This window comes from Gekko japonicus, unplaced genomic scaffold (assembly GCF_001447785.1).
Source record: "Gekko japonicus isolate JY-2015 unplaced genomic scaffold, Gekko_japonicus_V1.1 scaffold752, whole genome shotgun sequence".
Classification (NCBI taxonomy): Eukaryota; Metazoa; Chordata; class Lepidosauria; order Squamata; family Gekkonidae; genus Gekko; species Gekko japonicus.
The window spans coordinates 247934-258935 of NW_015170296.1; the positions used below are offsets into that span (position 1 = coordinate 247934).

General features: G+C 50.4%; 1 protein-coding gene across 1 annotated transcript in view; it reads left to right on the plus strand.

Moving 5' to 3' along the window:
• The window catches only part of HPSE (heparanase), a 51601-nt gene that overhangs the window by 455 nt on the left and 40144 nt on the right, over window positions 1-11002 (plus strand). The gene's annotated exons all lie outside the window — the stretch shown is intronic.

Below are 11002 nucleotides of genomic sequence, written 5' to 3' on the forward strand. Positions count from 1 at the left end.
GGGGGGAACCGGCGGGAAGGTCAGCCCCAAGGGAGAGCTGTTGGAGCCAGAATGACCTCTCGCGTGTGATGTCGGAGCGGCAACGCCGCTGGGACATCACAGGGGAGAGGTGGAATTTGCCCCTACCAGTCCAAGGCCACCACCCCGGGGCTCAGGGAGGGGAACATTTCGCCCTGCCTGCCGTTGCAGCTGCCACCCACAGTGGCATCGTCCATAACTTTTTAAAGAGGCCCTAAGGAGAGCAGTTGGAGCCAGAATGACCACTGGCGTGTCATCACACGCGAGGTAGAATTTGCCCCTACGAGTCCAAAGCCACCAACCCGGGGCTCAGGGAGGCAGGGAACGTTTCCCCCTGCGCCGTTGCAGCTGCCGCCACCGGGGGTCATAACTTTTTAAAGAGCACCTAAGGAGATCAGTTGGAGGCAGAATGACCTTTAGCGTGTGGTGCTCGGGCATCACACGTGAGAGGTGGAATTTGCCCCTAGGAGTCCAAGTCCACCATCCTGGGGCTCAGGGAGGTGGCGGAACATTTTGCCCCGTGGCCCACCGTGGCTGTTGCAGCTGCCGCCGACAGCGCCATCGCCCATAACTTTTTAAAGAGCCCGTAACGAGAGCTGTTGGAGCCAGAATGACCTCTCATGTGATGTCTGAGCGGCAACGCCGAGCGGCTCAGGGAGGCGGGAATGTTTGCCCCCCCCCCCGCGGCCATTGCAGCTGCCGCCACCGGTGGCCATAACTTTTTAAAGAGCCTCTCCTTTACAGCTTTACAGCTGCCGCCGACAGCAGCAGCGGCCATAACTTTTAAAGAGCCCCTAACGAGAGGTGTTGCAGCCAGAATGACTTCTCGCATTGCCGCTTGGACATCACACGTGAGAGGTGGAATTTGCCCCTAGGAGTCCAAGGCCACCACCCCGGGGCTCAGGGAGGCGGGGAATGTTTGGCCCCACCCCCATGGCGTTGCAGCTGCTACTGACAACTGCGTCGGCCATACCTTTTTAAAGAGCCCCTCCCTCCCGCTGCGGCCGTTGCAGCTGCTGCTGATAGCAGCAGCGGCCATAACTTTTAAAGAGCCCCTAAGGAGAGCTGTTGGAGCCAGAATGACCTCTCGCATTGCCGCTCGGATGTCACACGCGAGAGGTGGAATTTGCCCCAGGAATCCAAGGCCACCACCCCGGGGCTCAGGGAGGCGGGAACGTTTGCGCGTTCCCCGTGCGGCCGTTGTAGCTGCCACCGACAGCTATAACTTTTTAAAGAGCCCGGATTTGACTGGCTTTTGAGCAAAGGAACCTTTACCTTTAAGGAGAGCTGGGGGAGCCGGAATGACCTCTGGGCAATATTTCCTATGGGCAATCATGGATTCTCTGTTGGCAATTATGTCCCTATGAGCAATCATGGATTCTCTGTTGGCAATTATGTACTCCATTATCCCCTATGGGCAAGCCTACTCTTCATTATTCCCTATGGGCAATCATGCATTCTCTATTGGCATTCATGTATTGCCTATGGGCAATCGCTGCCCACTCATGTATTCCCTATGGGCAATCGCTTGTCCCTAGTTTTAGTACGTCCCATTTTTAAGGTGGTACTGAACTCCTTTTCTACTGCTACAGACAGACTAACAGGGCTCCCCATCTTGATCTATCCCCAAGATTTTAGTTCTTTGGGGTTTTTGTTAAGGAATTTTACAGGCCTTATTAATAGTCTTTAAATTATGAGCCTGTGTTGGTTTGCCAAATATTAGGAGTCAGGTGTGTTCCTGCCTGACTCCCCCCCCCCCCCCCCCGCTGAAGTCTGTTGGGAGGTTTTGGGAGGCTATAATCTGGGAGAACCGGGTTTGATTCCCCACTCCTCCACTTGCACCTGCTGATGTGACCTTGGGTCAGTCACAAGCTCTGGCACAGCTGTCCTTGAAAAAGAGCAGTTTGTGTCAGAGTTCTCTCAGCCCCACCCACCTACCTCACAGGGTGTCTGTTGTGGGGAGGGGAAGGGAAAGGAATTTGTAAGCCGCTCTGAGACTCCAAGTGAAGAGCAGGGTATAAATCCAATCTCTTCTCTCTTCTTCTTCTTCTTCTTTGTTTGACCTCTGTTACCACAGCAACATTGTGTCAGTCAAGGCGGGCTGGTGCCATGCTCTCTCTCTCTCTGGGAAGAGTTCTGTGGTTTGTTTTTCTTTTTGGGATGCAAAACGTATTCTGAACAGAGGATAGAGAGAGTTCTGTTTGGGAACGGAACTGATGAACTGACTTCAAAATTTTAGGCCCCGAACTTTTGCCCACTTTACCCCTATAAAGGCTGAACTCGGGTGTACTGAGGATGCCAGTTTGTCAGAATGGGCCGGTATCAGGATTGAATTCACTCTTAAATGAAACTGCCTACTTTGCTAGCAGAAAAGCCTTGGAGGCAGGGGTCGTTTCGTAGAAAAAGAGCTAGGGGAACTCATTAGCATAACTCATTAGCATATGCCACACCCCCTGACATCACCGGAAGTGTGTCATAAGGCCACACACCCCGCCCCCAATGGTCCCGGCCACCACCGCCAGCCTTGCAGCTCCACTGCCGAGCCCCATGAGGGGCCCGGCGGTGGACCTGCAAGGCCGGCGGGAGTGCAAGGAAGCCCCGCAAAGGCCCTCCCTGGCCCCAGGCAGGCAGGGGTGGGGAGAGGCAGGGAGGAAGCAACTTACCCTCCCTCTTCTCCTGCCTCCTCCTGGCTGAATGAGGGCCGGAAGCAGGGGGCGGGGCTTTGTCATGTGCCCCGCCCCCTGTACCTCACTCGGGGGAACCGCGATCCCCCCCGAAATGACCTCTGCTTGGAGGTATTTCTCTCACAGATAGACCTTGGTAAAGGGGGGCGGGATTTTCTTTAGGTTTAAAAGGGGGGAATCTCCTTAACCGGTTCCCCCCCTTTTGGGGTGTTTTTGGGTGGGTGGGGTGGGGTGGGGTAGGATGGGATGGGATGGGAACCACATCTGAAGTTTAGACTTAGTGGATTGCTGCCTTGCTGTTCTGTAAGTGAAAGCTTTCCCTGCACAGATCAGTTGCTTCAGTCTCTCGACCAAGAGGTGCTGAGATCCAGTCCTGTGTTCTGTCCCCCTCTTCCCAGACTTTCCCCTGGGGAGAAAGGGTGGCCATGATTTCCCAACAGTGCTCTGCCCATGGTCAGAGATACTATGTACTTACTGACTTTTTAATCCCACCGTTATAGGAGCCCAGGGTGGTGTACGTTCGGCTCTTCCATTTTATCCTCAAAACAACCCTGTGAGGAAGGCTAAGCTCCAAGCGTGTGATTGGCCCACGGGCACCAATCTAACTGCCACGGCAGAGTGAGAATTCGATGCTGTGCCTGCCAGATCCTTGACTGACGCTCTGACCACTGCACCGCACAGGGGCTACATGTTCTCGGGCTAAATCCTTAAACCCTGAAAACCAGTTTTAAGGCTCTTGTCCTCCCACAGAGTTCAGGGAGGTCTTGCCTTTCCCCCCCAGGTGATACAATAGCATCATCCTTGCCAGTCGTTCTGTTGTCATAATCTCTAGTCCAACAGGTTTATCTCTGTAACACTTCTACAGCCTGCGCAGTCTGTTTAACTGGAAGCAACAGTTGCACAAACAGAAAGGGAAGTGGTACCCTCATAAGGGCAATGTTAATACATGTATTAATTTTAAATTGTTTGTGCCCTGTTTTTCTTCTAGTGGGGACCCAACAGTGCTTACAACACTTTTCTCCCTTCCTAAGGATTATTCTTGCAACAACAACCCTGTGAGGCAGGTTAGGCTTAGAGGGAATGACAGACCCCAAGTCACCCAGTGAGCATCCATGTCAGAGTGGGGATTCGAACCTGGGTCTCCCAGATACTAGTCCGTCACTAATTGCTGCTCTTACCTCCTTCTGTTGCTTTCCGGAAGAGGTACGTGATGCCACCTCCAAAAGACATTACATCTCTTGTTAAGCTTTTTGGCTTAATTCCAACTCTGTGTAATGTCTGCATATTCTCACTTGAGAACCTCACTTCCCTTGTTTCCTAATGACACGTTTTATTCTGCCAGGCATTGAGATTGTTCAGCTACTGCTTTTAGTAGCCTTTTAATTGTCAGTTTTACTGTGTGTCCCATGCTGAATCAGACCATTAGCCATCTAGTCCAACATCCTGTTTCCCAGACTGGCCAAACAGATGCTTCTGCAAGACCTACAAGCAGAGCACGGAGGCCAAAGCCTCCTCCTGTTGTTCACCCCAACACTAGTATTTACATGGTTACTGCCTCTGAACATGGAGGTTCCATTTAATCTTCATGGTTAATAGCCATTGATAGACCTGTCCCCCATGAATTTGTCTAATCTGCTTTTACAGCCACCAAACTATTGCCCTTCACTACATCCTGGGCTGTGGCTCAGTGGAAGAGCATCTGCTTGGCATGCAGAGGGTCCCAGGTTCAATCCCCAGCATCTCCAGTTAAAAGGACCAGGCAGCGGGTGATGTGAAAGTCCTGTGCCTGAAACCTTGAAGTGCTGCTGCCAGTCTGAGTAGACAATACTGACTTTGATGGACCAAGGGTCTGATTCATGTGTTCATGCGTGTCCTGTGACAGTGAGTTCCACCAGCTGAGTGCAGAAGTACACGTTACACTGCTGATATTGCTTTATTTGGATTTTATTTGGTGCATTTTTTCTCTTGCTCTGGTGTATGCCACCTTATGACTTTCTGTCCAAAGGCAGGTTATAAATGCTTTTAATAATGCTAAAAAATAGTTGGGTGCACATTTATCCTTGGCTACCTTTGCCTCCCTCTCCTCTCGCTCTGTCTCCCCCACTGTCAGCTTTAGATTGTAAGCTCCCTTACAGTCTTTTTGTGCTTTATAGAACTCTGTAAAAGGGCCAGGTATACTGATGGCATTCTACCATCAATGATTATAAAATAATGGCTCGTCTCTAGCTGTAAGGTAATAAAATGATCTGTACCAGAGTGAAGTGGTCTTTCCACTTTCCAGTCTTTCAATGGCCGATAAAGAGGGGAGGAAATCTACAAGAACTCCAGTGCCAAAGGCAGTTTAGTGCAGCCAACTTCGGGGTGGCCGGGGGACATTACCTCCAGACGAACTACTTGGATGTCAGCCCCCACCCCCCCATGATAACATTGCATCCTCTCTCTCCAACTTGCATGTGTGTAGTATACCCAGGAGATACTATGATTGTCTGGTCGCCAGAAGTTCTAGCTCTTCTGTATTATCCAAGGTGCACCACAAGGAGGCGAGCTAGAATTGCGCCCCTAGTTGTATCAACTTGGTTATGTATTTTATATTATTTTATACTTCCTGCATGTAACTCTGCCGTATGATAAATAATAAGTAATAAATAATAATCTCCAACTTACTTCAAGAGAGACCAACCCCAAGAAATAATCAACCTCACATTATATTCTTTTCATTAGGGCCCTTATTGTAATGTTTAACCCTTACCAGGCTTCTCTTGTGCCCTATCACTGTTGGCTAGTAAGGATGAATGTGATTAAACAGGAACACAGGAAGCTGCCCCAACTGGCAGCGTGGCTCTCCAGGGACTCAGGTACAGCTCTTTCACATCAGTCCACCGCCAGGTCTTTTTTAACTGGAGATGCCAGGGACTGAACCTGGGGGACCTTCTGCATGCCAAACAGAGGCTCTGCCACTGCCATGGCCCTTCCCCTCTTTCTCTGCTTAGTTGAGTATTTTGCTTCGCCATTTCCTGTGGTTCCCTCCTGATGCTTTAGCTCTTGAGATAATGAACGTTCCAGGAACACTGGTTTCCAAGAAGCTGAAATGGTCAGCATTTTAAGAACATAAGAACATAAGAGATGCCAATGTTGGATCAGGCCAAAGGCCCATCCAGTCCAACACTCTGTGTCACACAGTGGCCAGAAATACCAGTGCCATCAGGAGGTCCACCAGTGGGGCCAGGACATTAGAAGCCCTCCCACCGTTGACCCCCCCCCAAGCACCAAGATGACAGAGCATCACCTGCCCCAGAGCCCCTATCTATACCTTGTGGCTAATAGCCACTGATGGACCTCTGCTCCATATGCCTATCTAATTCCCTTTTGAAGCCGTCCATGCTTGTAGCCGCCACCACTTCCTATGGCAGTGAATTCCAAGTGTTAATCGCTCTTTGGGTGAAGAAGTACTTCCTTTTATCCATTCTAACCCGACCGCTCAGCAATTTCATGGAGTGCCCACGAGTTCTTGTATTGTGAGAAAGGGAGATTTTCTCAAACCCAAGGCGGCTTTACCACCTGGCAAGCATTGCTAGGATCCAGTTCCTACAAGCCTTGACCAAATTGCCATGGCAAGCTCAGTCTCGCCAGGACTTGGAGGCTAAGCAGGGTCAGCTCTGGTTAGTGCTTGGATGGGAGACCAACGAGGACGTCCAGGATTGCCAATTAGAAGTCAGGCAATGGTAAGCAGGGCCTCTGTTCCCCTGCCCTGCCCCTGATGGCCCAGTCTAACCCCATCTCATCAGATCTCAGAAGATAAGCACGGTCATAAGAACATAAGAACATAAGAGATGCCAATGTTGGATCAGGCCAAAGGCCCATCCAGTCCAACACTCTGTATCCCACGGTGGCCAGAAATACCAGTGCCATCAGGAGGTCCACCAGTGGGGCCAGGACACTAGAAGCCCTCCCACTGTTGACCCCCCCAAGCACCAGATGACAGAGCATCACTTGCCCCAGAGTCCCTATCTATACCTTGTGGCTAATAGCCACTGATGGACCTCTGCTCCATATGCTTATCTAATTCCCTTTTGAAGCCGTCCATGCTTGTAGCCGCCACCACCTCCTGTGGCAGTGAATTCCAAGTGTTAATCACTCTTTGGGTGAAGAAGTACTTCCTTTTATCTGTTCTAACCCGACCGCTCAGCAATTTCATGGAGTGCCCACGGGTTCTTGTATTGTGAGAAAGGGAGAAAAGTACCTCTTTCTCTACCTGCTCTTTCCCATGCATAATCTTGTAAACCTCAATCATGTCACCCCTCAGTCGTCGTTTCTCCAAGCTAAAGAGCCCTAAGCGCCTTAACCTTTCCTCATAGGGAAAGTGTCAGCCCTGGCTAGAACTTGGATGGGAGACCACCAAGGAAGCCCAGGTTTGCGATGCAGAGGCAGGCAGTGGCAAGCCACCTCTGTTCGTCTCTTGCACTGAAAACCATACAGGCTACGACTTGACATCCCTTTCTACCCATTTGTGCAAAGATGTCGCTCTTTTACTACCGGCACAAACGAGACTCATCTTCTGTATACAAGCAGCTGCGCATGTGACTGTTTATGGGTGTGAACTGGGCCTTGAGTCCCATTTACGTCAGCAGCACATCATGTGACAGAGCTCTTGCTGTACTGTAGTCCTTCGGGCGATACATCTTTGCGTGCTCTCTGTGAAGATGAAATCTCTGTTCATAGCAAAAAGATTGGTAAGAAGGCCTTTCACCTTGCTATCTAGATAGGTAGCCCTGTTAGTCTGTCTGTAGAAGTAGAAAAGAGCCAGAGTCCAGCAGCACCTTAAAGACGTAACACAATTTGTGGCAGGGCAGGAGCTTTTGTGAGTCACTGCCCACTTCTTCAGCTGTATTTGAAGAAGTGAGCAGTGACTCACAAAAGCTCATACCTCGCCACACATTTTGTTTGTCTTTAAGGTGCGACTGGACTTTGGCTCCTTCCTTGATATCTAGTTTGTGCATCTAGGAAGGGTTTTTTTTGTGTGTGTGGTAAAGTTAGAACATTGTTTTGTTGAAATTCCCCCACATGGAATTCAGGTAGCCGTGTTGGTTCATAGCAAAATCTCAAAACCAAAAGCCATAACATGTCTCTTATTTGGCACCAACCCAAATAACGTAAAAGAAGGGACCAGGTTTTCAGTTCTCCAGAAGTCTTAATCTGACTGGATGATAAAGGTGGGGGGGGGGGAGGAAGAAGATGTTTCAAGCCTTGATCATAAGTCTTCTTGTCTGCATTCAGAAATAAACCTGTTTGGCACAGAATGTGGATTACTTTGACGCACAGATTTTGTTTGAGCGCCGCATATGTACAACGTTGTATTGATGGACTAGGGCTGAATGTTGCCCAGAGCCTTAGACTGGCTGGCTACTAGACCGCTCACTTAGTCTACCTGCCATGTCTGTGTATCCACACACATTTAAATCTCCTTTACCACACTGAGGACTAGAAACTTACTTTTAAAACTGAAGCTGACATTCTAATGGTGCCAATGCCTGCGTGGTGATTCTGCATAGGCGGTGAATCCGCCCACCTTTTTATCACCCCACCCCTCTGTTCACCCCAGCCTCCTTAAAAGTCTTTGTGTACAATGGATTTGTTGTTTCCGTCTCCTTTTCACTTGCTGCCCTTTGAGTCTTGGCCCTTGAGAGCTGTTGCCATTGCTGCTAACCAGCAGAAACCATGATTTCAAACTGCAGTGCTTTATCAGCTCCAATGAGGAAGTAGTTGGGAGTCTGATAATCTGCCACAGGCGCATTGCCCTTTAACTGATGCAGGATTCTACAATGACTCACATGAGCCAGAAGAAGAATTCTGCCAACCCCGGCAGACAGGGGTGTACAGATGGGGCTGCCAACTCCCGCTTGGGGGGTGGAGCCTGAGGAAGGTGGGGCTTAGAGAGGGGAGGGGCCTCAGCAGGGTATAACACCAGAGCGTCCACCCTCCAAGGCAGTCATTTCTCTAGGAGGAGCTGGTCTCCAGCCCCCACCTGGTGGTTGGCAACCCTGTGTTCAGAGCACATTCACACACCAGGAGTGAATCTGGTGTCTCTTGGTTTCTCCTGCCAGAGAGGGAAAAGAAATGATTCATTTACATAGTATTTATTTATTTTATTTATTTTATTTCATTTATACCCCGCCCTCCCCGCATGCGGGCTCAGTAATATCAATGTAGTGTATCAAGTCCTGACAAGTCCAGACAAGTCCAGAGACAAACGTCAAGCTTCGCTCCAAGAGACAATGGACTATGCGGATCGTAGCCCGCTCCAATCGGGGCTAGGTTCCTGGCCGAGAAGCCTATGGGACTCTCGGCCTCTGTAAATAACCTATTGGGTAGTGGGGGGTGTTTTGGGTGGCGGTTTCTCAGGGAATATAAGCCGGCCTGCGAGCCGGCCAAAGTTGTCTTGTTCCTGATCGAATAAAGTACGCTTTGCTGAAATCACTCTCCGTCTGCATACTTTTCAATCAACATAAGCACATCTCAAAGAAGGGACAGTTCCCAGTTACAATCTTAGATCCTTCAGGGGAAGGGCAAAGAGCAAGAGAAAGAAAGGGAGGAACAGGAGTGGAAAGGTATAGATGGAAGATAATGTGGTGCAGTAGTTAGAGTGTCAGGCTCAGCATGTAAGGAGACCCTGGTTCAAGTTCCCACTCAACCACGCAGCTTTGCTGGGTTACTGTAAGCCAGACTCTTAGCCTAGAATACCTCACGGGGTGATTGAGAGGATCAGATTTGTGAGGGAACAAGCATACAGAGCTCTTTGGAGGAAGGTAGGATACAGGTGCAGTAGAATCATAGGATCACAGAGTTGGAAGGGGCCAGACAGGCCCTCTAGTCCAACCCCCTGCTCAATGCAGGATCAGCCTAGAGCATCCCTGACAAGGGTTTGTCCAGCCGCTGCTCAAAGACTGCCCGTGAGGGGGAGCTCCCCACCTCCCTAGGCAGCTGGTTCCACTGTGGCACCACTCTTACAGTAAGAAAGTTTCCCCCAATATCCAGCCGGTATCTTCCTGCCCTTAATTTAAACCCATTATTGCGAATCCTATCCTTTGCTGCAAATAGGAACAGCTCCCTGTCCTCCTCTCAGTGACAGCCCTTCAAATACTTAAAGAGAGCAATCATGTGTCAGCAAGCTGCCATTCTGTTTTCTGTGACCTCTGTGTACATATCCTTTCCCTGTTGCACCCGGCTTATTTTCTATCATCCTGCTCCTGCGTTGGAATGCACAAGATAACTGCTGGAGGTTGTGTGGGGGAGACGATGCTGTAATGCTTGCCTATTGCTTTTCTCATGAGACCTGCACCTGTGTTTTGTCTGATGTTCTGCCTGGTTCCCATGGACTGGGCGCGCAACCGTTTCATTAGCCCGCCAGCGGGAATGCTATTCATTGGATCTGTATCTGTTTGAATTTCCTTTATTATGCTTGACCTAACTGTGTATCCCCAGTTCTAACAAAGAACGTGTTTGAGTATGTCTTCAACGCTTTGAAATAAATTTTGCTTTTCTTGAAAACGTGGATTTATTCTCGATGCTTGGGGATCCAACATATTGTTAGAACTCCCTTTCTCCTATCGTTCCGAATCTGGCAAGATCATGAGCGGAATTGAGGGAAACCTACCTAACACGGAGGGGGACTCGGGATCGGTCCCACAAACCTCCGCGTCTTTGGTGTTCACGACTGCAGCCTCGATGGAGGGTGCCGTGGGGGGAACGATTCCCCGCCTGCCTGCACATCTGTCTTGGCCGCCTCCGACCCCTTCGCAATGGGGTCCGCGGAAGACTCACCAGCAGGATGATTGGACTATGTACAACACCCAGGGCACCCGTGAGGTGTACTCCCGTCGGGGGAGCGGATTACGTGAGAGTCTGTTTGACAAGGGATTGTTCCCGGAGCCAGGGTCTACCTCGGAGAAGGAGAGTCCCAAGCAAGACATCGAGGAGTGGATGTTCGAGCCGTCGGGACCGCGTGGTCACGCAGAAGATGAGGAGGGCACCGGAGCCTTCCAAACGGAAGAGGACTATGACCCACCCCCGGACTACCGCCCTCGGGACCCCATCCCGGAGGAAACTACCGGGGAACGACTAGCAGAACTGGAAGACTCGGTGAGAGACTTAATGCGGGCATTCCAGGATGTGATGGAAGGTCTGCCGGGAATGATGGACGTTAGAATGGCTAATTTCCTTGACGCACACGCCGCGCAGCAACAAGTTGCTCCTGCACCGGGATTGCCCACGCCGCCGATGCCTGCTCAACCGCTGATGGGACC